The following is a 23917-nucleotide window of genomic DNA, read 5'->3' as shown; positions in this document are numbered from 1 at the left end:
CTCTGTGTGTCTGAATACCTCTGAGCAGGTCGTTACAGCAGCCTGGTCCCAAACACATGTAGGCTGTACAGGACCCCAGCGGTACGGGACCAGAGTGGTCCGGAACCACAGCTGTCCAGGACCACAGCAGTCCAGGACCACAGCTGTATGGGACCACAGCTGTCCGGGACCATAGCGGTATGCATCCTGTGTTGCTGGCTAGAGCATTCTAAAGCAGAACCTGACTATACTCCTATACTCACTCACATAACGTCCAAGCTTCACTCATAACTGCAGGAGAGACCTTGACTTGGGCTCTGCCCCATCTTCTCCCAGCCTTCTTTTGGGTGTCTCTTTCCTCTCAGTATATGCCGAGGACTATCCTGGTACCTGCCCAGTTAACCCGCTTCTCAGCACCCTGTGTAAGACTGTGGTTGTGACCCTACACAAGACGGCCTTGGTTGGCGAGAGCCTCCATCTTGCCAGCCTGCTGGCTTTCCAGAGAAACCTTTTATTCCTTGACCCAACTATTCATTCTCACGTCACTGCCCGTTGAAGCCAGTGCATGGTCATATACATACAAAGTTAGACTCCACGGAGAAACATCAGGATCATTGAAAACCATTGCGTTGGGCTAGAGAGATGGCTCAGTGGTTAAGTGATTAACGGCTAGGTGCCTGCTGCTCTTCCAGAAGATCGGAGTTCAGTTCCTAGCACCCACGTCTGGTGACTCACAACCACCTCTCACTCCAGTTCCGGGAGATTTGATGCCCTCTGCTGGCCTCTGTTGGTAACTGCACCCAGGTGCACATACCCACACACACAGACACATACATATAATTAAAAATATCTGAAAAGAGTCAGAAAATAACTTCAGTCCCGTCACCACACTAGACTGAGGAGGTGAACCTCTACGCTCATAATGAGTGCACAGAAACAGTGGCTGACACTGAGCGACAGTAACTAATCTTTGCAGTTAACAAAAACCCTCTGAATGCATTGCACGGTGCAACTTGTGAGAATATAAAAGAATTTGAATCCTGAATGGGAGGAAAAGGAGCATGAAGCCAAGGGTAGACCAGTCGGCTCAGGGTGGAGGCCGCTGCGGATCGTATGGAGCTGGGGGCAGAGGCCAGCGCTCACGTCTGCGGCCCTGGGTGGCCCAAGGTGAGGACCTCGAACTAAGATCCTTGCATGAAGCCAGGGGCCCTAGAAAGTCTGTCCACCCTTGTGAAAAAGAATCTGAAGACGAAAAGACTGCTCGGGGAGTGCAAGCACCTGGAAAGCAAAAGCTCACCTCTGCCCATGTGTACAGATGAGAATGAACAGAATCACATCACGGCAGAAAGCCCGTCACCATCCCTCCTGAGATCCAGAACCAGGGGTGCGCACACAGGTGAGCAACACATCCACATGCGTACAACACACACGATGGGAGCCTGAGGCTAAGAGACATGAAAACAGAGTGAAGAAACTTCAGGGATTTCTAGAATTAAAAAAACAAAAAAACAAAAAAACCAAAGTCCTGGGCTAGGGAGATGGTTCAGTGGATGGAGTGTTTAACAGGTGAGCTTAGGGACCAGGGCTCCATCCCCAGAGACCATATAAAAAGGTGGCGTTGGTGGCGCATGCCTTTAATCCCAGCACTCGGGAGGCAGAGGCAGGCAGATCTCTGTGAGTTCGAGGCTGGGCTGGACTACAGAGTGAGTTCCAGGACAGGCTCCAAAACAATACAGAGAAACCCTGTCCCAAAAAACAAACAAAGTAAATAAATAAATAAAAATAAATTAAAAAAATAAATAAAGGTGGTACTGCTCTACATATCTGTGATCTCAGCATGGCAAGAGTAAAACAGGCAGATCCCTAGGACCTGCCGACGGACAGCGTGAGACCCGGCCTCAAAGAGCGACATGGAGAGTGATTAAGGAAGACATCCAATGCAGGTGTGTGGTACACATGCACACACACCTGATGCACAGACACACACACACACACACACACACACACGCACACATGCACACATACCTGTATGCACAGCCACACACACACACACACATACACACACACACACACACATACACACACAGAGTGTGGTGTGCCTCTCCCTTGAAAATTAGCTTCTAACAATGCAAAGTACGTGCATAGAAAAACAGGGACACTAACATACACTTGTTGTCCCAGGTACTTGGGAGGCTGAGGCAGGGGGATAGCTTGAGCCTAGGCAATACAGAAAAAAGGAAGGGGGCATGTTTTTTTTTTTTCAAGAGATATCAGTCCAGGCCTTCCTTGACAGTACCTCTCCACTCACAGTTCAAAGACTCTTAGCAACGAGACAGCAGAACAAAAACCAAGTGTCACAGCGAGATGGCCGGAAGACGGTGTGGCGATATTAAAATTGAGGTCTTAACCTCAGGTGAGTTTATTGTCTGAATAGCATAACCTAATGTGTCTCAAATCGTGTGTGTGTGTGTGTGTGTGTGTGTGTGTGTGTGTGTGTGTATGTGTGTGTGTGTGTGTGGCCCTGGCTGTCCTAGAACTCACTTTGTAGACCAAGCTGGCCTTGAACTCAGAGATTCATCTGCCTCTGTCTCCTGAGTGCTGGGAATTAAAGGTGTGTGCTACTATGCCCAACTTCATTTTCTTTTCTTTTCTTTTCCTCTCTCTCTCTCTCTCTCTCTCTCCCTCCCTCCCTCCCTCCCTCCCTCTCTCTCTCTCTTTCTTTCTTTCTCTTTTATGTGTACTAGGGTTTGACCTGCATATGTGTCTGGAACTGGAACAGGAGTTACAGAGGATCGTGAGTCGCCGTGTGGTTGCTGGGAACTGAGCCCACGTTGTCTGGAAGAGCAGCCAGCGCTCTTAACCACTGAGCCAGCTCTCCAGTCCCACAATCCATTTCCCAATGCATGCTTAAACTGGCTGGGTGACAGCTCAGTGGCTAAGAACGTTTGCCGTCCTTTTGGAGGACCTAAGTTTGATTCTCAGCACCCCCACTGGCTGGCTCATGACCACCTGTCACTCCACCTCCAGGGGATCCCATGCTGTCTTCCGCCCGAAGCCTTTGGTCATGTACACACGCACACATGCAAGACACGCGCACCTATGCTTAACTAGGATAAAACAAATCTTTAAACCGTTCTGGTTATTGTTTTTATCTGTACCACACTAAAGATGGAACCCAGGATCTCTTGCATGTCAGGCAAGTGTTGTGCCACTGAGACGTGTCCCTCACAAATTAGGTTATCTGTTTTCTAAATCATTGAACAGAGAAGTCCACAGAAAAGGCAGTGGCTGCAGCATGTCACTGTCCTAACCACTATAATAACCATATTCTAAAGGCACATTATGTAACCGGGATTATAGAGACCAGAGTTAATGCTGACTTGCCAGGCATAATGTAACCAAGAAAAATGGGGGCTGCAGAAAGGGTTCAGTAGTTGAAAGTGCTGGTGCTCTTAAGGGAGACCTGAGTTTAATAGCCGACACCCACATTGGGTGACTCACCACCCACTGTAACTCCAACTCCAGGGGATCTGACACCATTAAACTCCCCAGTACACATGCAAACACACACACACACACACTAAAAAATTAACAAGAAGAAAAACACAAACTTTAAGCTCTGTCTGAAAGAAGAAAAGGTTACCATTGCTGGGTATAGAACGACACCTTTCTTCACCTCGAGAAGAAAGAGAGAGGGACAGAGAGAGAGACAGAGAGAGAGATAGAGAGAGAGAGATAGAGGGAATCAAGTGGAGTCCATGAAGGCTTTATAGCGTTGACTCCCTTCTCCTGTGTAGTTTCTATCAAAGGAACACGAATTATGTATGACACGGTAGAGGGGGTTCTCCAGGCTGAAGGAATATAACATGGAATGGAAACGGTCTCCAGGCTACAGGAATATAACATGGAATGGAAACGGTCTCCAGGCTACAGGAATATAACATGGAATGGAAATGGATCAACACAAATGGCAGAGAGGCGGGAATGGTAAACAGGTGGATGTTTGTAACTGCTTCCTTTTCCTCATTTGTTTGTTTGGGGACAAGGTCTGAGATGGCCCTGCCTCAGCATCCAGTGACAGGGAGGGTCTGGCACAGCAGCGGCCCCTGGCGGTGGGGCTGTGTAGCCACGAGCCGGGAAGCTGAGAGGGCCTCAGGGAGCGTTCAAAGGCCCATTCCCAGTGACCAGTGACCCACTTTTGCCAGACAGACCCACTCCTCACCCCCCCACCCTCCACCCCCCCCCACCCCCCACCCCCCGCCAAAGACTCCACAACCTTCAAAACCGGCACAGACTAGCTCGAGACCAAGAGTTCAAAACGTGAGCTTGTGGGGGATGTTTGAGATTCAGTCCAAACTCATTCATGCAGGTGCACACACACACACACACACACACACAACACACATACAGTTGGTTCTCTGTATCTACTCTGTATACACAGCTTCAACTTACCCCCGCATCAAAAAGTATCTGTAAACTGTACTGACATTTTTCCTATCCTCCTCATCAGTCCAGGGGACCCGCTATGAACAAGGCATTGTGTGGGAGACACAGATTATTTAGAGCTGGGTTAAAGCATCCGGGGAGCGTATGGGTGCTTTACATGCAAATGTTATTCCGTTGCATATGAAAGACTCGAACATCTTCGGATTTCCGCATCCACAAGGGTTCCGGAAACCAATCCCCCATAGATACTGTAGGACAACTACGTGCTTACAGGAGAGAAGAAAGAGGAGGGAGAGGAATGGTGTGTGTGTGTGGGGGGGACACTGGGAAGGAGAGGAGGGGAAGGGATATCTAAAAAGGCTGTTTAAGGCCCAGAAAGGAAAGTGTGTCACAGTACCCTAGGAAGAGGTTCTGCCCACCGCGACTGCCTGGAAGCTCAAGCAGCTTTGGTAGACTTCTCTGCAGAGACAGGGGTCTCCCAGCCCCTGGGCGACCCCACAGGTATCTCCTCCCCAGCTCTTTGGACTGCGTGGGCTGCAGGCAGCCGGCGCCCCTCACTGTGGAAATAAGCTAGGAGCATGCGCTTGGCTCCTACGCCCCTGAGCATTGCGGAAGGCATCCAAGCCAGCCTCCAGGACCTTCAGCTTTCTCCCCTCCCGCCATCTGGCTTGCTCAGGCTGCAAACACTAATTCCTTAGAGGTTGGCCAGTGTCACATTTTGAAAGAGCAAGCAGGGAATTCCCATATAAACCACCCAACCTAGCAAGCTGGGTCTGACTTTTCAAACTCTCCACTTGGGCAGGGGGTTCACAGGCTGACACTGTTTCCTCCTGGATGAGAAAAAAAAAAAATGAAGCCTGCCTCTCCATTCTCGAGCAGTCTAATCTATCATCACCGGGCAGTTCAGGGATGCAGCTGGCTGGGTTGTGGGGAGGAAACCGGAGGATCTGAAGGTGACCTTTGGCCAGCTCCCTCTTGGCTGACCTTTGCTGGTCTTCTGACCAGAAGTTAAAAGCCTCAGTTGAACTTAGGGTGGTGGTGTACACCGGCATTCCCAGCACTCGGAAGACCCCCTGGAGCTGGAGTTCCAGATGGTTGTGAGCAATCCTGTGGGTGCTGGGAACCAAATCCTGGTCCTTCCCAAGAGAAACCAGTAAGTGTGCCCAACTGTTGGAGGACACTTGGTTACACTGTGTAAAGACCTCACTGTGACTGGGTTAATTAAAAGCCGAACAAGCCAATAGCGAGGCAGGAGGTGTGGGCGGGGCTCCTAGACAGAGAAAGCTCTGGGAAGAAGAAAGGAGTCCACCAGCCAGGTTTGGAAGGAAGCAGCTTGGGCAGTATGGAGGCGAGTCACGTGTCAGAAAGTAGATTTAAAAAATGAGGGTTAGCCGGGCGTTGGTGGCGCACGCCTTTAATCGCAGCACTCGGGAGGCAGAGGCAGGCGGATCTCTGTGAGTTCGAGGCCAGCCTGGTCTACAGAGCGAGTTCCAGGACAGACTCCAAAGCCACAGAGAAACCCTGTCTCGAAAAAAACAAACAAACAAAAAAATGAAGGTTAATTTAGGACAAGCCTAAGTAAGCTAAGGCCAAGCATTCATAATTAGTAGCAAGTCTCCTTGTCATTATTTGGGAGCTAGTGCTCCCAATGAGAAAGTTCCTCTACACTTAACCTCTGGGCCCCCATGTCTGCTACTTTGTAAACTAAAAATAACAAAAAAGGGAGGGGAGAACCCTCAGCGGATGAAGGCGACCAGAGAAGGTGATGGAAGGAGACAGTGAACTCTTGTAAGATGTTTTCTGACCCGCACATACGTTCTGTGACGCGCATGTATGTACACATGGGGATAACCCCCCAAAATGCATAAATAAATACATGCATGGATAACCCTCCCTCAAATACGTAAATGAATGTGAAATAATTCATCTTAGAAAAGGACAAAGACATTAATATGAAGAAGTGAAACGAAGGAAAGAAAAAAATCACTTAACAAACTCATAGGGCTGAGTGGGGAGTCCCATACTTAATAACCAGGAATGAGCAAGTACTAAGGTAACATCCCTTAGCTTGCTGGTTTATCTCGATTTGACACAACCTGGAGTTATCTGAAAGGAAGGAACCTCAACTGAGAAAACACCTGCACAAAATCCATCTGTATGGCACTTTCTTAATTAGTGATGGATAGGGGAGGGCCATGGTGGGTGGTGCCATCCCCTGGCCTGATGGTCCTGGTTCCTATAAGGAAGGTTGAGCAAGCCATGGGGAGCAAGCCAGTGAGCAGCACCCTCTGTGGCGTCTGCATCAGCTCCTGCCCTGCCTGAGTTCCTGTCCTGACTTCCTTCAGGGTTATGGAAGTGTGAGCCAAGTAAAAGCTTTCCTCCCCTGTTTGCCTTTGTTTGGGGTGTTTTATCAAAGCGGCAATAGTGACCTGTTTTGTTTTGTTTTGCTTTTGGTTTTTTGTTTGTTTTTCAAGACAGGGTTTCTCTGTGCAGCCCTGGAACTCGATCTTGTAGACCAGGCTGACCTCGAACTCAAGAGATCCTCCTGCCTCTGCCTCCCGAGTGCTGGGATTAAAGGTGTGCACCACCAACGCCCGGCCTCTTATTGCTTGTTTGTTTATGAAAGAGCCTGGAGCAGGAAAATGGCAAATTTGAGGACAGCATGGGCTACATAATGAGACTTTGTCTCAATAAATAAAGAAAGCACCTAAGAATAAAGTGTAAAACCTCAGCATCTGAGATGAAAGAGGTCGTTTTTTTCTGTCCTGAGCTCAGGAAATTGCTAAGGTGTGGGACTTCCTAACTTCCCTCTGCCCTCCGCAGGGGCCCCTCGCTTGCTGGCTGCCTGAGATGCTTCTGCAGAAGGAAGGGTGAAGGCACTCCTGTAGCCCAGGCCTTTAGGTGGACCCATACCCTGGGACTCGTTGACCTAAGAAGGAAACGAGAGAAGAGAATGATGGGACCCATTTGTTCCCTTCAGGGATGCCCTCATCCAAGGTCCCTGCCCAAACATTTCCCTTTTTTTTTTTTTTAACGAGACAGGGTTTCTCTGTATTGTTTTAGAGGCTGTCGGTCCAGCTGGCCTCAAACTCACAGAGATCCGCCTGCCTCTGCCTCCCGAGTGCTGGGATTAAAGGCATGTGCCACCACTGCCCGGCCATTTTTGGTTTGTTTTTCAAGACAAGATTTCTCTGTGTAGCCCTGGCTGTCCTGGAACTCACTCGCTCTGTAGACCAGGCTGGCCTCGAACTCACAGAGACCCGCCTGCCTCTGCCTCCTGCGTGCTGGGACTAAAGACGTGCACCACCACCACCCAGCTACAGACTTGTTTTCTTTGTGCTCACACAGTCACTTTCCTATGACAATAGCCTACAAGGAAAAGAAACCCACGTTGCCATTTTCTTGGCAACTTCCGTCTTCCTCGCTCGTTTTACTGATTCATTCACAGCACCTGCTTATGCAGCAGGCTACTCTGCTCTAGGTCCTGGCTGGGCAGTTGAGGAAAGAGCTCTCTGCCTTTGAGGTGATCTTTGAGACCTGAGCCCTAATGGGCTGTCAAGACAGGAGGGCTTCAGACACCAAGGCATTTGAAAGGTGGCCCCTCGGGCTTCCTCTGTAAGGGAAGATGGGATAATGTGCGGAGAATAGGTCTGCATTCCCAAACAAGACAAGACACCCCAAACAGAGTTGCCTGCTCCCCGCGAGGCCTGTAGTGAGCCCCTGGGGGGTTGGGGACACACAGGTCGGGCACAGCCTCTTTCCTTACACTACAGAATGTGCAATTTCTTGCAGGAGGTTGTCAGTAGACAGTCAAGTTGTCGAAGGGTTCTCGGGAGAGCAAGCAGCCACTGGGCACTGGCAAATGCAGGGAAGGTTCTGGAAGAGATGGATTCCAATGAGACACTCTCATACCTTTAGCGGAGTCCAGCAAAGTATTTACAAAGCAAAGTGGCATAATCTGAAGCCATCTAATGACCAATTAGTTTCTGACCATGAATGGGAAGTAAGTACTAGGAAGCTCTCAGCTATGGGAGCCCTATAGCAGCTGCCTTTATTTTCCCAGGGGAGCGGGTCAATGCAGAGTAGCCCCAGGAGTGATCTTCATTTTTTAAAAGTGTTTTTCCTTTAAGAAAAAAAAAGATTATTGCCAGGTGTTGGTGGCGCACGCCTTTAATCCCAGCACTCGGAAGGCAGAGGCAGGTGGATCTCTGTGAGTTCGAGGCCAGGATGGTCTATAGAGTGAGTTCCAGGACAGCCTCCAAAACAATACAGAGAAACCCTGTCTTCAAAAACCAAAAAAAAAAAAATATATTTTTTTTTTAAAGATTTGGTGTGTGTGTGTGTGTGTGTTTGTGTTTGTGTGTGTGTGTGTGTTTGTGTGTGTGTGTGTGTGTGTGTGGATGCAGGTGCCCATGAAAGCCAGAAAAGTGTGTCTGATCCCTGGCAGCTACCTGATGTGGGTGTCCAGAACCGAACTCAACTCAACGCCTTTGGAAGAGCAGCAGCTGCTGAACCGTCTCTCAAGCCTGCGATTTTCCTCATTTGCATCACAAAAACATGCGATTTTAACTCGTCAATGTATTCTTGATAAATCTGGGGAGGGGGGCTTGGGTATTATCTTTTAGGGGTCAACACGGATAGTGTCCTATGACCCCAGGAACCCACTTCCAGCATTTTCTTAGCAATGCCATTTGGTTTTGCAACCCGGGAGTGATGATACAGGCTGCCCTTGTTGGAGGGAGGGTACTTCTGTTAAAACAGCGACGGTGTCCGGCATTCTAGTGCACACCTGTAATCCCAGCTCTCAGAGGGCAGAGATGGGAGGAGGGTCATGAGTTTGAAGCCAGCCTGGACTACATAGCAAGACCCTCCAAGTGAAACGAAACACCCCAGCAGAGCCGCGTCGCCACAGCCGGGTCTCCTGGCAAGCATCCACTGACACCTGCTTGCTGGCCGCGACTTTGTGGACACCGGCACCGCACCCTTCCAGGGGAGGAGCGCGGAGTCTTGGACGAGGACACAGCATGGAGCTGCTGGGGCCCGGTGGAGTCTGGAGGGGGTCATAAGGGATGGCATTAAAAAACTGTAAGGAGAAGGCACAAGCCAGCCTAGAAGCGTCCTATGCCTTAAGATGCTGAAACATCATGCGACCTGTCACTCACAGCTCTGGGCTGAGCCCCCCCCCAGGTACCTCCGAACGACATCCCTACTTAATGGGTGATGAGTGAGTGGCGGAAATAGAAGAGTGACCCACCCGTAGTGACTCCGGATGTGCGCTCTTCACCAGGACGCCAGGCCTGCCCGGAAGGTGCCGAGCACACGGGATGTGAGGAGTCCTGTGTGCTTGGCTAGGAGGCACCACAGACCAGGAGAAGCCCCGAGGAGGCAGGAGGAGGGAGACCCGGGGTGGAGAGAGCCGAGAGAAGCCCTTTAGGCAGAAAGTCGTCCCCCCACACCAGCCCCCTTCATTCACATAAAGCTGGGTTTGTTTCCATTTATCTGCTTGACTTTGCAGCCGAGATGCTGTTAAAAAAACATATTGCTCTAATTTAAGCCACATGTGCGTGCCCCGGACGGAGGAGCCTAACCGGAAACGTCGGGGCCTGGGTTCCAGACTCCAGAGTCTTGGACCCCATGGACAGAAAAGGGCTCTGGCCTCCGGGGCGAGTCTGAACACCCTTCGAGGTTCTTCGCTGGAATCAGCGTTCTGGGTGTGAGTTAGGGCCGGGTGGACTGAAGAGGGGGTGTGCTTGTGTTAGCATCTGTGGACGAGCACCCTGCACCTGCTCGCGGCCGGGACAAGGAATAAGCAGGACGTGGGGCGGAGTCTTCCCTGTGGCTTGACTCCTCATCAAGTCCATTTATTCTCTTGCTCAGAGCCAAGGTCCCAGTGACACAAAGCAATGTGTCCCGTCGCGGGGTGGGGGGGGTGCAGATGACCCAGCATCAGGCCCCATCCAATCTCACCCTGATGCTTGGCCATGGATGGGATGAGGAATTGCAACCACACCCCACTGATTAAAAAAGAAAGAAAGAAAGAAAGAAGCAAACAAAAAACCCCAGAGAACAAGGATGGTATACTCATCCCAAGATTGTTTTCAGGGCTGGAGAGACGGCCCAGCAGTTGAGAATACTTGCTTCTCTTCCAGAGGACCCAAGTTCAGTTCCCAGAACCCATGTCAGGCTGCTCACAACTGCCTGTAACTCCAGCTCCAGGGGGCACAATGTCCTCCTCTTGCATCTAAGGACACCTACACTTACAAGCACACACCTACACACAAATGCACACAGTAAGAAATAAAAAGGGCTGGAAAGATGGCTCATTGGCAAAGAGCATTGGTTTCTTTTCCAGACGACCAGGGTTTGAGTCCCAGCACCCAAATGACTGCTCAAAACCATCTGTAACTCCAGTTCCTGGGGACTCAACTCCTCCCGCTGGCCTCTGGGGGCGCTGCATGCACGCCGTGTGTTAACACACGCAGGCAAAACACCCATACATATATAAAATGAAAAAAAAAAAAAACCAGACGAAGAAAAGACTGGTTTCCGCCTCTGCCTCTGCGATAGCCCATGTATTATTTGGATGCATTGGTTGGTGCCTGTAAGTGAGAAAACGGAAAGGCCCACCCCACAGGCACATTGGGTATTCAGGATAAACACCAGACGTCAGAACCAAGGAGTGCAATTTTGATGCAAGATCCAAGACCCCTTTGATGAGTTCAAGCTCTAGTCCTGTCAAGATATAGCCCACACAGAAACAATCCCCACATCTGCCACCCCTAGGTTAAACCGTCCACTTGGCCTGGGCTACAATCTTAAGCAAACGCATATTCAAACGTCCAGTAAGTGAAGTGATTGACAGCTGGGTCCTGGGAGGGCTCACACTGGTTGCTTACACCCAGGACCACCAAGGGACCCACCTTCCCTTGTGGCATGCAGGGTACCCACAAACCTTTCACGAAATGGCCACCAGACCTGGATCAAAGGATGCTGTGGGTGGAAAAAAATGTGGGGAAATTGTGAAGTTCATTTTTGTGTTGTTTTTGAGACAGAGTCTTTCCTAGGCCCAGGATAGCCTCCGACTTGCTATGTAGTCAACGAGGACCTTGAATTTCAGCTCCCTTGTCTCTGGCTCCCAAAGGCTGAGGTTACAGGTGTGAACCACCATGTCCACCACTGTGCCTAGCAGATTTTAGGGATTTTTGACTTCTTTGTTTTTAAACATTTTTAAAAAGCATTGTGAATGGAGAAAGAGAGACAGACAGACAGACAAAGAGAGATTATAAACTTGGGTGGGTAGGGAGGTGGGGGGGCAGGAGGTACTGGGTGGAGGAAGCATAATCAACACATATTTTATGAAAAAATAATTAAAAAGACTTACAAAACTAAAATAAAAGCTGGGCGTTGGTGGCACACGCCTTTAATCCCAGCACTCAGGAGGCAGAGCCAGGCGGATCTCTGTGAGTTCCAGGCCAGTCTGGTCTACAGAGCAAGTGCCAGGATAGGCTCCAAAGCCACAGAGAAACCCCGTCTCCAAAAACAAAAACCAAACAAAACCCCTAAAATAGTATTGTGTCTGTGTAAGTATATGTCACATGTGTGTGGACCCCTGAGGAGGCCAGAGACTTTGGATCCCTGGAGCTGCAGTGACGGGTGGTTTGTGAGCCACCTGTGTGGGTGCTGGGTATCAAACTCCTATCCTTTGGAATATGTGCTCTTAACCACTGAGGCAGCTCTCCAGAACCAGTTTTGTTTTGGTTTGTTTTTCTTTTTTCGGTTTTTCCAGACAGGGTTTCTCTGTATTGTTTTGGAGGCTGTCCTGGAACTTGCTCTTGTAGACCAGGCTGGCCTCGAACTCACAGATATCCGCCTGCCTCTGCCTCCCGAGTGCTGGGATTAAAGGCATGCGCCACCAACGCCCGGCTTTTGGTTTGTTTTGTAAAGATTTTTATCTGTGAAGTGCGCATGCCCATGTGTGCTATACCCATGCAGTGCCTTGAAGAACCAGAAGGGGGCGCCGGCTCTCCTGGTGTTGGAATTTCTGGTGGTTGTGGGTACTGGGAACTGAATGTCGGTCTTCTGCAGCAACATCGGCAGGCTCTTTTAACCGCGGGGCTGTCTCGGCAGCCCCAGATGCTAGGGGTTTTAAATGGTGCTAAAACATATTTCTGCCGGGAGGCAGAGGCAGGCGGATCTCTGTGAGTTCGAGGCCAGCCTGCTGTACGAGAGAGGACAGCCTCCAAAACGATACAGAGAAACCCTGTCTCAAAAATCCAACACAAACAAAAATCATATTTCTATCCAAACTGGCAAGGGAGAGCTGTGGGTTTAGCTCAGTGGTACAGAGCTTGCCTTGCGTGTGTGAGCTCCAGGGCTTTGATACTTTGCACTGAGGAGGGAGGGAGGGGGAGGGGGAGGGGAGGAGGAGGGGGAGGGAGAAAATAATGGTAATGAAATGAAAACAGTGTTGAGACTGCTGGAGTGCAGTCTCTAATCCCGCCCAAATCAAAGAGCGCTCCTCGCTCACATGGGTGATACGTCAGCATACTTTGGCTTGCTCCATCAAGGGCAAAGTAAGGAAAGCTCTGGAGTCTCCCAGGCTGCCAGGAACTATTCTGGTTCAGGTTTACAACCAGGATGTAGCTTACCTGGATTTTCCTCCAGGCTAGGAATGGCCTGGAAGGCCCTCCTGGGGGCATGTCACATGTCCCTCTTGGTCCTCCCCCTCCAGATGGGCAAAGGTGGGGGAGTCGTGCTTGCTCTAACATCAAGCACCCAGGAGGGGTGGGGTGGGGTTCTAGTTCTATGGGAGTAGGTGAGCTGCATTGTGCCCAAACGTTTGGAGGATCCCTATGGGGGTGGGGTGGGGGGGAAGCCAGCAGGCGATCCCATAGCTGAGACACTTGGCCAGGACCCAGGCTGAGCACACAGACCTCGAGCGGAGCATAGTACTAGAATGCCAGGTCACAGACGCTCAGCCATGGCCTACGGATTCCAGAACGACTGGAACTCAGCAGCTGAGGCCAGGAGAAGGAAGTGCCGCCTCCACCAGTGTGGCAGCAAGGCCCCTCGAAGGACACTGGCTGCTACATGCCCATTCCAGCAAGGACGGCTGACAGACCAGATGCCAAAGCTGTGTGCCCTTAGTGGGGGCTGGTCCTAAATTTGGGGTTATCAGATTGGTCATCTCAAGCCCCAGCAACCAGTTACAACGAAACTGCTCACCACCGACCAGGTTGGTTAATGGCTGGACAGATGTGTCTGATTCTAAACTCATAGGCATCAAGGGTACCCTTGGCTGCCTCTCCTTCCTCGGTGGAAAATTTCTTAAGGTTTAACAGGAATTTGATGTGACTTTGCTTTGTTTTTGGTTTTTTTTTTTTCCTACTCCCACAAAAGCCCTGGTCTCAAGACACCAAGCTGTACAGTAACTCTGTAATCTTGGGGCTTAATCAAAACCTATTCCTACAACCTATCCTGGCCCTCTGAATAGATGTTTATTTTATAGTAATTTGCTATGGTTCTTTATTTTATTTCTTTTTTTTTTTAAGGGAGAGAAAGGAGAGAGTTTCTCGGAGCTAGACTTTTCCCTGCCCCTGAGCAGGTCTTCCCACCCGAGAGCCTGTGTCAGATGCTCAGTGTCTAGCGTCTAATTAACCGCAGAGCCGTTTGAGGAGAAAGAGGGGAGGACAGGGCATGTGACAAAGAGTTAACAGATGTCATTTTCAGTGGCGGCTGGCCCACTGCTGCTGGGTCATTTGTTGGATGGAAGCCTATTCCACTGCTGTGTCGTAGACATAGAATAGAAATAATTATATGCAGGCTGCATTAGCCATAACAGATTGGCTGTAGAACGTTCTATTAAAAAGCGGCTTCCTACGCTGCTGCTCTCTAGTCAGTGGAGACGACCCCTACCTCCTGGTTCTGAAAGGGCCTCCGAGGAGCGTCACAGACTGTCCCATGGGGAAGTAGGTTAAGTTCCACGCCCCCCCCATGTCCCCACTCCCCGCAAAGGTCTGGGTGCCTTACCTAAACGTACTTCAGTGAGCCAACCCCATGCCCGGCCACAGCAACTACACATTTGCTATTTGAAAAATGAAAGAATTAAATTCAAAACAAACAACTTCAATTTAACACCAAACTACAGGATAACCAATCTTAAAAATGTCACGTTGTAATGGATCTTAATGCCCATTGAAAACAAGAGAGAAAAAACACATTGCACCATTGTTCCCCAGCCATGCAAAGCAACCTCACAGAATCTCAGTGAAGGAGAAAGAAGGGAAAAACACCTTATTACTTCCAACCCCTGCGAGCCATTTTGGTCTCCAAAGGTTTTAGGCTGCCCGAGGCCGTGTGTCTGCAGTGTTTCGGGAAATGACTTGCCTTCGCACGAATGCTGCTCTGTTCTGCAGCGAGGCTGCCTGCCCCGGAGCAGCGCCGCTCCATTTCTGGTTAACTCTTCCTTCCCGGGCCTGCCTGGCGCTTGCAGGAACAAGGCCCAGGGATGTCAAGGCCACAGAGGCCAGGGCTCCTGCGGGGGGGGGGGCACCGTTCCTAGGACCCAGCAACTTCTCAACATAGGCGGCTTCGGCAGAATAGGCAGCTCTCTCTCTGAGAATGTTCTCCAAAGCCACTGTCATCAACACACACACACACACACACACACACACACACACACACACACACACACACACACACACGCACCACACTGAAGCCAGGGGTCAGAAGTGGAAATTTGGGACTAAGGACGGGCAATCCGTTTTCGGGGGGGCATTCAGCAGAGGGCAGCTCTTGTCTCTGCTCTTCCTCTGGTTCGTACCAAGCAAGCAGGGTCTAGCCTGGGACCAGGACACACCTTGAGCCTGAGGCTTTGACTTTTGTGTGTTTGTCTCTGGGGGCGTGCTGAGGACTGAAACGGGGGTCTTGCTGGCATTTGATAATTGCTCTTTCGACTATGCCACACCCCCAGCCACTGTTGGGGGTGGGGTGGGGGGGACTCTGCCCATGTTCTCTTTGACTGAGCCAGGCCCTCAAGCCTTTACTGGGTAGACTGTCCGGTGTTCTGAGGCGGGGTCTCGCTGGTTGAGCAGGCAAGCCTCCAACTCCCCATCTATCCCAGGTTGACCTTAGAGTTATAATCCTCTTGCCACAGCCTCAGGCCTGAGGGTTTTCATCTCCCGTGTGGCCCTGGATGATGAAGGTCTGGCGGCAGAAGTGTTTGAAGAGCAGGGGGAGGACAGAAAACCTCTTAGCACTGAAGAGGTTAATACGATTCCTAAGTGTTCGGCAATCAGGGCGATTTAGTGCCATTTCGATTATTACACAATAAACAGACCATGTTGTCTGGAAGCAAATTTTTATGAGTATAGCTGAAGGGCCTCCAACTTATTTAGCTGCTGAAACCCAGGGAAAGATCATTTCGGAACACGCACACCTTGGACCAGAAATACAGTAAGCAGGGAAGGGTAAATCTTAGGTCACCCCCCCGGCAGCCGCACACCATGACCTTTAGAACAAGGATGTTGGTAAGTGGGGGTGTTTTGTTTTGTTTTGTTTTAACACGGGGCCATTTTAAATACAGTATCATTGCATTCCAGAGTGAGGGATTTGGGAATTTCCAAGAACATGTTAAGTTCAGGAAGGAACAGCATGTTTAACACCGGCTGGGGTTATGTGAACTGGTTTTGGCCGCCTTCAGCATCCACCCCCCCCTGTCTCTGTCTCTCTGTGTCTCTCTGTGTCTCTGTCTCTCTTGTGCATGTGAGCACACACACTCATATACACACACAGAGAGACACTGGTAACTATTGTTTTCTTACAGACCTTTGGGCTCAGTGATCTGTAAAACTAAACACATTCCTAATATAATAAGAAAATTGAGCATTTAAAACTTGACAACCGGTGTCTGGAGAGGCGGCCCCAGTGGTCAGGAGCTTGCATTGTTTACTCTTCCGGAAGACTTGGGTTTGATTCCCAGCACCCACGCCAGGTGGCTCACGATGACTGTGACTCCGGCCTCCTTAAACGCCTGCGTTCATCTGCACCCCTCCACAAACATACGTACACAAAATTAAAAGTAAGTAAATAAAACTTGACAGCGGGAAACGAGGAGAGGGACTGCAGCTTTCAAATCCTGTGTGAGATTTCACGGGTGCCCTAAACTCTGGGAGAGCCCCCCACTCCATTGTGAGATTTCACAGGTGCCCTAAACTCCGGGAGAGCCCCCCACACACCATTGTGAGATTTCATGGGTGCCCTAAACTCCGGGAGAGCCACCCCCCACTCCATTGTAAAATTTCACAGGTGCCCTAAACTCCGGGAGCCCCCCACACACCATTGTGAGATTTCACGGGTGCCCTAAACTCCGGGAGAGCCGCCCCCCACTCCATTGTGAGATTTCACGGGTGCCCTAAACTCCGGGAGAGCCGCCCCCCACTCCATTGTGAGATTTCACGGGTGCCCTAAACTCCGGGAGAGCCGCCCCCTACTCCATTGTGAGATTTCACGGGTGCCCTAAACTCCGGGAGATCCCCCCACTCCATTGTGAGATTTCATGGGTGCCCTAAACTCCGGGAGAGCCCCCCACTCCATTGTGAGATTTCAGGGGTGCCTTAAATTCTGGGAGCCCCCCTGCCCCCTGACTGTTGTCTTCCAGATTTGACACCGGTTCAGCTTTAGGAAAACGAGTTCCATCCATTCTCTACCAACAAAGGAAGGAAATGGCCCTAAGTGATAGTTTAGGGCTCAATATAAAATGGGCATGTGTGAGCCCAGCCTGGCTGTACAGGTTTGTCATTCCAGTTACTTAAGAGGCTGAGGCAGGGGAATGGAAAAAGTGAGGTCAGTGTTACCTGGCAACTTAGAGACTCCTTCAAGATAAAAAGATATTTTTTAAAAGAACAGGGGAGTAGTTCATTAACTCAGAGAGAAAGAGAGAGAGAGAGAGAGAGAGAGAGAGAGAGGGAGAGAGAGAGAGAGACAGAGACAGAGAGACAGAGAGAGAGAGAGAGAGGAGAGAGAGAGCGCTTGCCTAGCAAGCTCGGGCCCTAAATTTAATCGAATGGACATAGAAGCTTCATGCTTGCACATTTTAGGACTTGCAGAGATCTCTTCCTACCATAAGGCGTCTACATAGTGAGACAAACCAGGTATCATTCTCACCCCCACTTTACAGATGGAACAATTGAGGCTTCAAGAAGAAACAACGTGGTTAGTCCACACCATTACCGCCTGTAGTGCAGGCAGGAGCCACCTCCAGGAGGGAAGGACCGTCAGGAGAAAGGCCATCTAGACCTCCTTGAGAGAACTGGACAGTTTGGCCTAAATCCGATGCCAAGGCTGCAGGCTAAGGGGAGAGGAGAGGAGGGGAAGAAGGGGACCCCTTTACTCTTAGGGGTCCCTAGGGACTGTACAGCTGGATTTGGGCAGCACAGGGCCAAGACACAGGCTCAAAGGTATGTCCCACTTCCCAGACAAAGAGTAAGCCTTCTGCTGAAGCTGAGAGAGCAGCGCGCGTGTGTGTGTGCGTGTGTGCATGCATATGTGTGTGCATGCATGTGTGCGTGTGCGCGCGTATGTATGTGCGTGTGTGTGCGCGCGCCTGTGAGAGTGTGTGTATGTGTGCGTGTGTGCATGCATATGTGTGTGCATGCATGTGTGCGTGTGCGCGCGTATGTATGTGCGTGTGTGCGCGTGCCTGTGAGAGTGTATGTGTGTGTATGCATGTGTGCGTGCTTGCGCGTATGTGCATGTGTGTGCGTGTGTGCGCGCGTGTGAGAGTGTGTGTATGTGTGCGTGTGTGCTCTCAAACACTCAGATGCACACAAAGCTTCCAGGGCCGCCTCAAAACAAACAAACCAACCAACCTCAGCTTGAGTGCCTGGGCAGAACCTAAGGCTTGAACCAATGGGACATTCGGGAGGTTCTCAAAGCAAGCACACCTTGAAAACCGTTGTGGGAGGCACAGAGATGGTGGAGTCCGCCACACGGGGACACCACTCGGCTTGTGGCCTTGGCCTCGGGGTTCCAGAAGCCTGGGACACACAGCCGAAGGCACAGGTCGGGGTCCCTAAATCGCTGTCCGTCTCCTTAAGAGGTCACGCTCTTCCCTCTCCGAAGGGAGCAGGCAACCCGTGGTCATTCTGGGGCATGGCAGAAGAGGGTACACGGACCTCGAAGGATCCGAGCAAGAAAAGGATGACAACGGCCGCCACAGAGAAAATCCCGTACCCGAGGCTCCGATGCAAACCCAGGTAGGTCCTATTAGGAGCCCAGAAGCCACTGGGCTCAGAGTTCTTCCAGACTGTATTCTGAATTCTCTTTGAAGTGTTTATAATTGGCCACTCAGAATAACCACAGTGCTTATATAGAGACATCACGCACGGGGCCCTGTCTCAGGGGCAGGGTCACAGACGCACACGGTGATTCAGTCTGAAAATAATTTCCAAGTAAGGCAGGCTCAACCCCGATCATCTTGGAACACGCAGGAGAGACGCAGATGAAAACACCGCTCCTTAACCCTGCCCTGGGTGACCGGGTCCTCGCCTGGATCCTGCAGGGACCCGGGCTTTCCCATGACAGTACTCTTCTCCAGGCCCCGCCCTCGTCGTGTTTGATTGACAGAGTCTCCTCATGTAACCTGGGCTGGCATGGACCTTGCTGTACTACTGAGGCTGGTCTCAAACTCACCAACCTCCTGCCTCAGCCCCCCCCCCCCTGCCCCAAGGACCTGAGACTCAGGCCAACACCAACAAGCCCAGCTCCCACCTCTTCCTCTCAACTCCCTCCTTTCTTTTCCGATCCTGCCATGCCAGGAAGAACACTTGCGGATGCCTTGGAGTCCCTGGTATTCTTCATCTCGAAACCCAAGGCAAAGCTACGATCCTGTGTGTCTATGGGAAGGGTTCAATGGGATATGAATAACACATTTAATAAAATAATTATTATTTTTTCATAGGAAAATCTACATGCCAGGAGGAAAAAAAATAGCCACCACAGGTTTTATTATTTTTTCAGAAGGATTCGTTATTTCTTGGGTTGAGGGAGTGGCTTTAGCAGGAGAACTTGTGCCTAACATGCTCAGGGCACTAGGGTCCACCCACAGTACCACAAATACAAAAAGGTGCGTTGCTTCACATAAATGATTTCAGTTACAAAATGGCTTTCTAGAGGGGCTGGAGAAATGGTTCAGTGTGTAAGTGTAAGCGTGCTTTCTAGTCTTGTAGAGGGGGTGCCGGGTTCCCAGCACCCATCCTGGAAGGTACACAGCCACTTACAGCTCCAGTTCCAGAGAATCAGATGCCCCCTTCTGGCCTCTGTGTGCACTGCACCCATGAGCACAGACACAATATACACGTAATTAAAAATCAAAATAAAATCATTAAAAGGATAAAGCAAAATGCAATTCTCAATTTGGGGGCGGTGTTGCAGTAATTTATGGCAAGGAGAGCTAAAGAGAAAAGCTAGCACTAGGCAGTGTCCTCCCCTGACGACTCCCAAATTGCTATTCCAAGGAAAACAGACTCCCCCAAATTCTGCATTTTTATTATGTAGGCCTATGTTTGCATTTATGTCCTGTTCTGAGTTAGCAGACATCAAATGCTGGAAAATTACAAATGCATAAAAACAGAAAGAAGGATGCACATTTTTTTTAAATCTCACTGGAGCCTACACAAACCTCTAGCCATAGCAGATACGCCTGTGTTAAAACACGTGGTGATCCTGAGACAGCCCGAATAGTGCTAAACAGAAAAACCCTGAAAAGCAAACTGATCCCTTCGGATGAATATTATTCTCAATAAAGAATCTCTGGCTTCTTGTTTTCTTCCCATGTGTGGAAATAGACCTCAAATCTTTTTTTTTTTTTTCTTACGGAACACAAACCCACAACAGAATTAAAAAAGAAAGAAGCCAAAAGAACAAACTTTAAAACCTTGCATTATTATTGTTGTTATCGCTAGTACTATCATTATATGCTATTCCTAACTTGTTAAACCTGATCAAATAGAAAGCCTCGAAAAGAGAAAAAAAAAAATTAAGCCAACGAGAAAAGTGTGACTTGGTTTTAATATTTTATAATTGCCAAGGGACATAAGGAGATCAATGGATTTTTGCCCGAGATGAATGTCAGAAAGAGATGTACTTCAGTCTTTTAGGGAATATCGGCCTATTTAGTTCCCGCGTCTGATGCATGCGAAATAGGCCTGCCTCGGCCTTCTATCTTTGCCGGGGGCCTGGCTGGCGGCGGACATTGCCAGTTTTAATAGGGCCCAGTCCACGGAGTGGCAAGGGACCCTCCACTCTAACGGATCTGCCCGTTTATTCTCTGACACCTGTTCCCCCCCTCCCTGGCTAATCTTAGTTTTGCATGCTGAGCTGTTTCAGTTTAAATGAAGAAAAAGAAAGGGGGATGGGCGGGGCCAGGCGGCTAGAAAGGCTGGGGTGGGGTGGGGTGGGGGTGGGTGGGGGTGGGTGGGCGCGGCCGGGCGGCTGGTAAACTAGCATTGTGTCCCGGATGGTGTAGTCCAGGTACCAGGTACCGTTCGTTATCCGAGATCAGGGGAGGGGATTTGCTGGGGACACGATTCACTCCACTTGCTGGAGCAATTTACATTTTACCCATGCTTGAGTTTTTATAGAGAAAAAAAAAATGGGATGGTCCAAATCGCTGTCTCTGTAACGCGCCCCCCTTGTCTGTAGCAGACGTGAATCGCTGGCCTCGGGCCCCAGATGTCCTCATCTTCCGATCTCAGACATTGGTCAGTGACTTTTCCAGCCCCTGGGGGGTGCCGCCCCGGAGCTCTCTTCAGGGTCACACAAATGCCGGATCGCTTCGCTTTGTCTAACGAAAACTCAGAGAGACACAAGGAGGCTATGCTAGGTGCCCTTACACAGATAGCGAGGATCAATGACTTTAAAACAGCCCTCTCACCAAGCGAGAGCTCAAAGGAAGTTCCAGAAACCTTTTAAGGGATGGTCAGCAGGATTATGTTGGGCGGAGGAGGGCAATTTTTTCTTCTCTCAATATTGGAGATTGAATTTCCTCAGGCTGGGAAAGGGCCCCATCCATTGATCTATCTCTTTTTAGAGCTTAAATTTTTATTTTTATTTTTTTTTACACAACAGGGTCTCACTAAATTGATCATTCCGGCTTTGAATTGACTCTGCAGCCTGGGCCTTGAACTTGTGACTTTTCCTGGAGCCTCCCCAAGACGCCTGGATCGTTTAGTCTGACACTCCCCTAGCAGAGTAAGTCATCCGCCACGGTGGAGAAGATTGCCCGAGAGACCTGCGCTACAGATGGGGTGGATGGACAGCACCAGTTCCCCCACTAAATCCACCCGGTGCCTCCAGGTTTGAAGGGCTCCCCCACCTGTAAAGCCAGTTTGGATGCAGAAACGTGCCCTGGTCTCAGTAAAATAAAATAAAATGAAATTCTCTTGGGGTGCGAGAGATGATGCTTCTCCCCAGCAGAAGGTCCCTTGTAAGCTACCCGGCCCTCACAGGCCACACGCATGCCCTCCTGGCAGAAGAGGAGTCACACTGCCGCCCAGCCCAGGCAGAAGCGACGAAAATCCACCCTGCAATCTGGAAAACACTGAGGGAATTTAGACGAGCCGGGAGAGAGAGAACTTGACCTGTCGTGGAGCCGAACAAAACGGGGTCTCCGGAAGCATTAAACAGGCTGTCCACAGCTCTCCGGATAAAATCCTCTTAGACAAAACAATAGCCAGATACCCTCCTCCTGCCCTCACATGACTGAAAGATGGGTTTTTTTTCTTTTTTTTTTTTTAAGGCCGTGTCTCGAAGCTATAGTCTGTCACTGCAAGAAGCAAGCCCGAGGCACCCCAGCTGCATCTAGATTCTCACTGCGGATTTTCTTTTTCCTCCTTAATTCTCAATAAAGGCAGGAGACTGTTTGCCTACAGATCCCACAGACATTCTTAGGCCCAAACACTCCCTCCCTCCCTCTTTCTCTCTGTCATCTGCTTTTTTCTTCTTAGGACAAGGTCTAGTTGTGTCATTCAGGCAGGCGGAGTGCTGAGACTATGAGCTCCAAGCTTGGACTTGAGTTGTTGGTGTGCGTGTGTGTGTGTGTGTATGCGTGCATGTTTACTTGACGTTTTTTTTTTTGTTTGTGCGTGCTTACTTGAGTTGTTTTTTGTTGTTTGTTTTCAGCTGTGTCATCTCCCAGCAAAGCCCACAGCACTCAGTGATTTTTTTTTTTTTTGGTTTTTTTCGAGTCAGGGTTTCTCTGTATTGTTTTGGAGGCTGTCCTGGAACTCGCTCAGTAGACCAGGCTGGCCTTGAACTCACAGGGATTCACCTGCCTCTGCCTCCCGAGCAGTGATTTTTTTTTCTTCGCTCAGGAGCATCTTTCTTAGATTTATTATTTTTCTCGCTTGTGGATCTGTGTACGCACAGTCCCGGCGGGGGGGTGGGTTTCCTCCTGAGGGGGCCAGAAACGGGTGTCAGATCCCTTGGGTCTGGAATTCTAGCAGTGGTGGGCCACCTAAAGTGGGTGCCGGGAACCAAACCCCGACCTCTGCAAGAGCAGTAAAGGCTCCTTTGGGTTTTAACTCCCTTTTTGTTTATTCTTGGTGGTGTTCGAGTCACGCATCTCCACCCCATTCATCCCTCTGCCCTTGCGGCCCCCCCCAAAGTAAAATATAATTTAAGAGGAAATTAAAAAAAGAGAGAAAGCCGGGCGGTGGTGGCGCACGCCTTTAATCCCAGCACTCAGGATTAAAGAGCTAGTTCCAGGACAGCCTCCAAAGCCACAGAGAAACCCTGTCTCGAAAAACCAAAAAAAAAAAAAAGAGAGAGAGAGAAAAGTCTCATCATGGAAGCTGCAGTGTGACCCTGTGAGTCACACTGTCAACCCTTTTGTCCGTATGTCCTTACCTGTAAGTGTTCATTGCAGAGTCACTGGTCTTCTTCAAGGCCTCTGGTTTCTGCTCCCCTGGGCCCTCACGGAGCTCTTCTGGCGTATCCCGTCTTTGCCCTGGGTGGTGGAGATCCTCCAGCTTTGGACCTGCAGGACCGGACCCCTTCATGTCCTCCAGCAGATGGTAGATGGGGTGGTTTTTTTTGTTTGTTTTGTTTACGACAAGTTTCTCTAGGTAGCCCCAGCCTGTCCTGGAACTCACTAGGTAAACCAGGCTGACCTCAGACTCACAGAGATCCTCCGGCCCGCGCCTTCCAAGCGCAGGATTAGAGGCGTGCCTTGCACCTAGCGCGGTAAACAGTCCTGACTGCTGAGGTCTCTGCAGCCTCCCTCTGGCACCACCTGTTAGACAGAAATACCCACTGACTCCTAGTGCATCCAGGCTCTGGACTACACAGCTCACTGTCCGCACGGAGCCGACAAGGGGCACTTCTATTTGCTAAAGAAATGAAGGGTGGGGAGATAAGCCAGTGGGTTAGCACAAGGACCCGGGTTTGGATCCCGGCCCCCCTCTAAAAGCTAGGCACCGCGGGAGTACTTTGT

The 23917-nt window shown here is 50.1% G+C and overlaps 1 long non-coding RNA gene across 4 annotated transcripts; it reads left to right on the top strand.

Annotated features, from left to right (window-relative positions):
- The first annotated feature begins 13447 nt into the window (after positions 1–13447).
- LOC121136013 lies at positions 13448–21865 on the top strand. Of its 4 annotated transcripts, none has more exons than XR_005873140.1 (5): positions 13448–13660; positions 16250–16504; positions 17603–17882; positions 18547–18680; positions 21553–21865. It is a non-coding gene; the product is annotated as an uncharacterized LOC121136013 (long non-coding RNA). The 4 variants fall into 4 exon arrangements; XR_005873139.1 differs by having other exon boundaries at positions 18522–18680; XR_005873142.1 differs by lacking the exon at positions 17603–17882.
- Positions 21866–23917: the final 2052 nt, after the last annotated feature.

The sequence above is a fragment of the Mesocricetus auratus genome, unplaced genomic scaffold, assembly GCF_017639785.1.
Source record: "Mesocricetus auratus isolate SY011 unplaced genomic scaffold, BCM_Maur_2.0 Super-Scaffold_100046, whole genome shotgun sequence".
In the NCBI taxonomy this organism is placed as follows: domain Eukaryota; kingdom Metazoa; phylum Chordata; class Mammalia; order Rodentia; family Cricetidae; genus Mesocricetus; species Mesocricetus auratus.
Note: the sequence above shows the minus strand (reverse complement) of the source record. Positions and strands in the feature narration are given on the sequence as shown.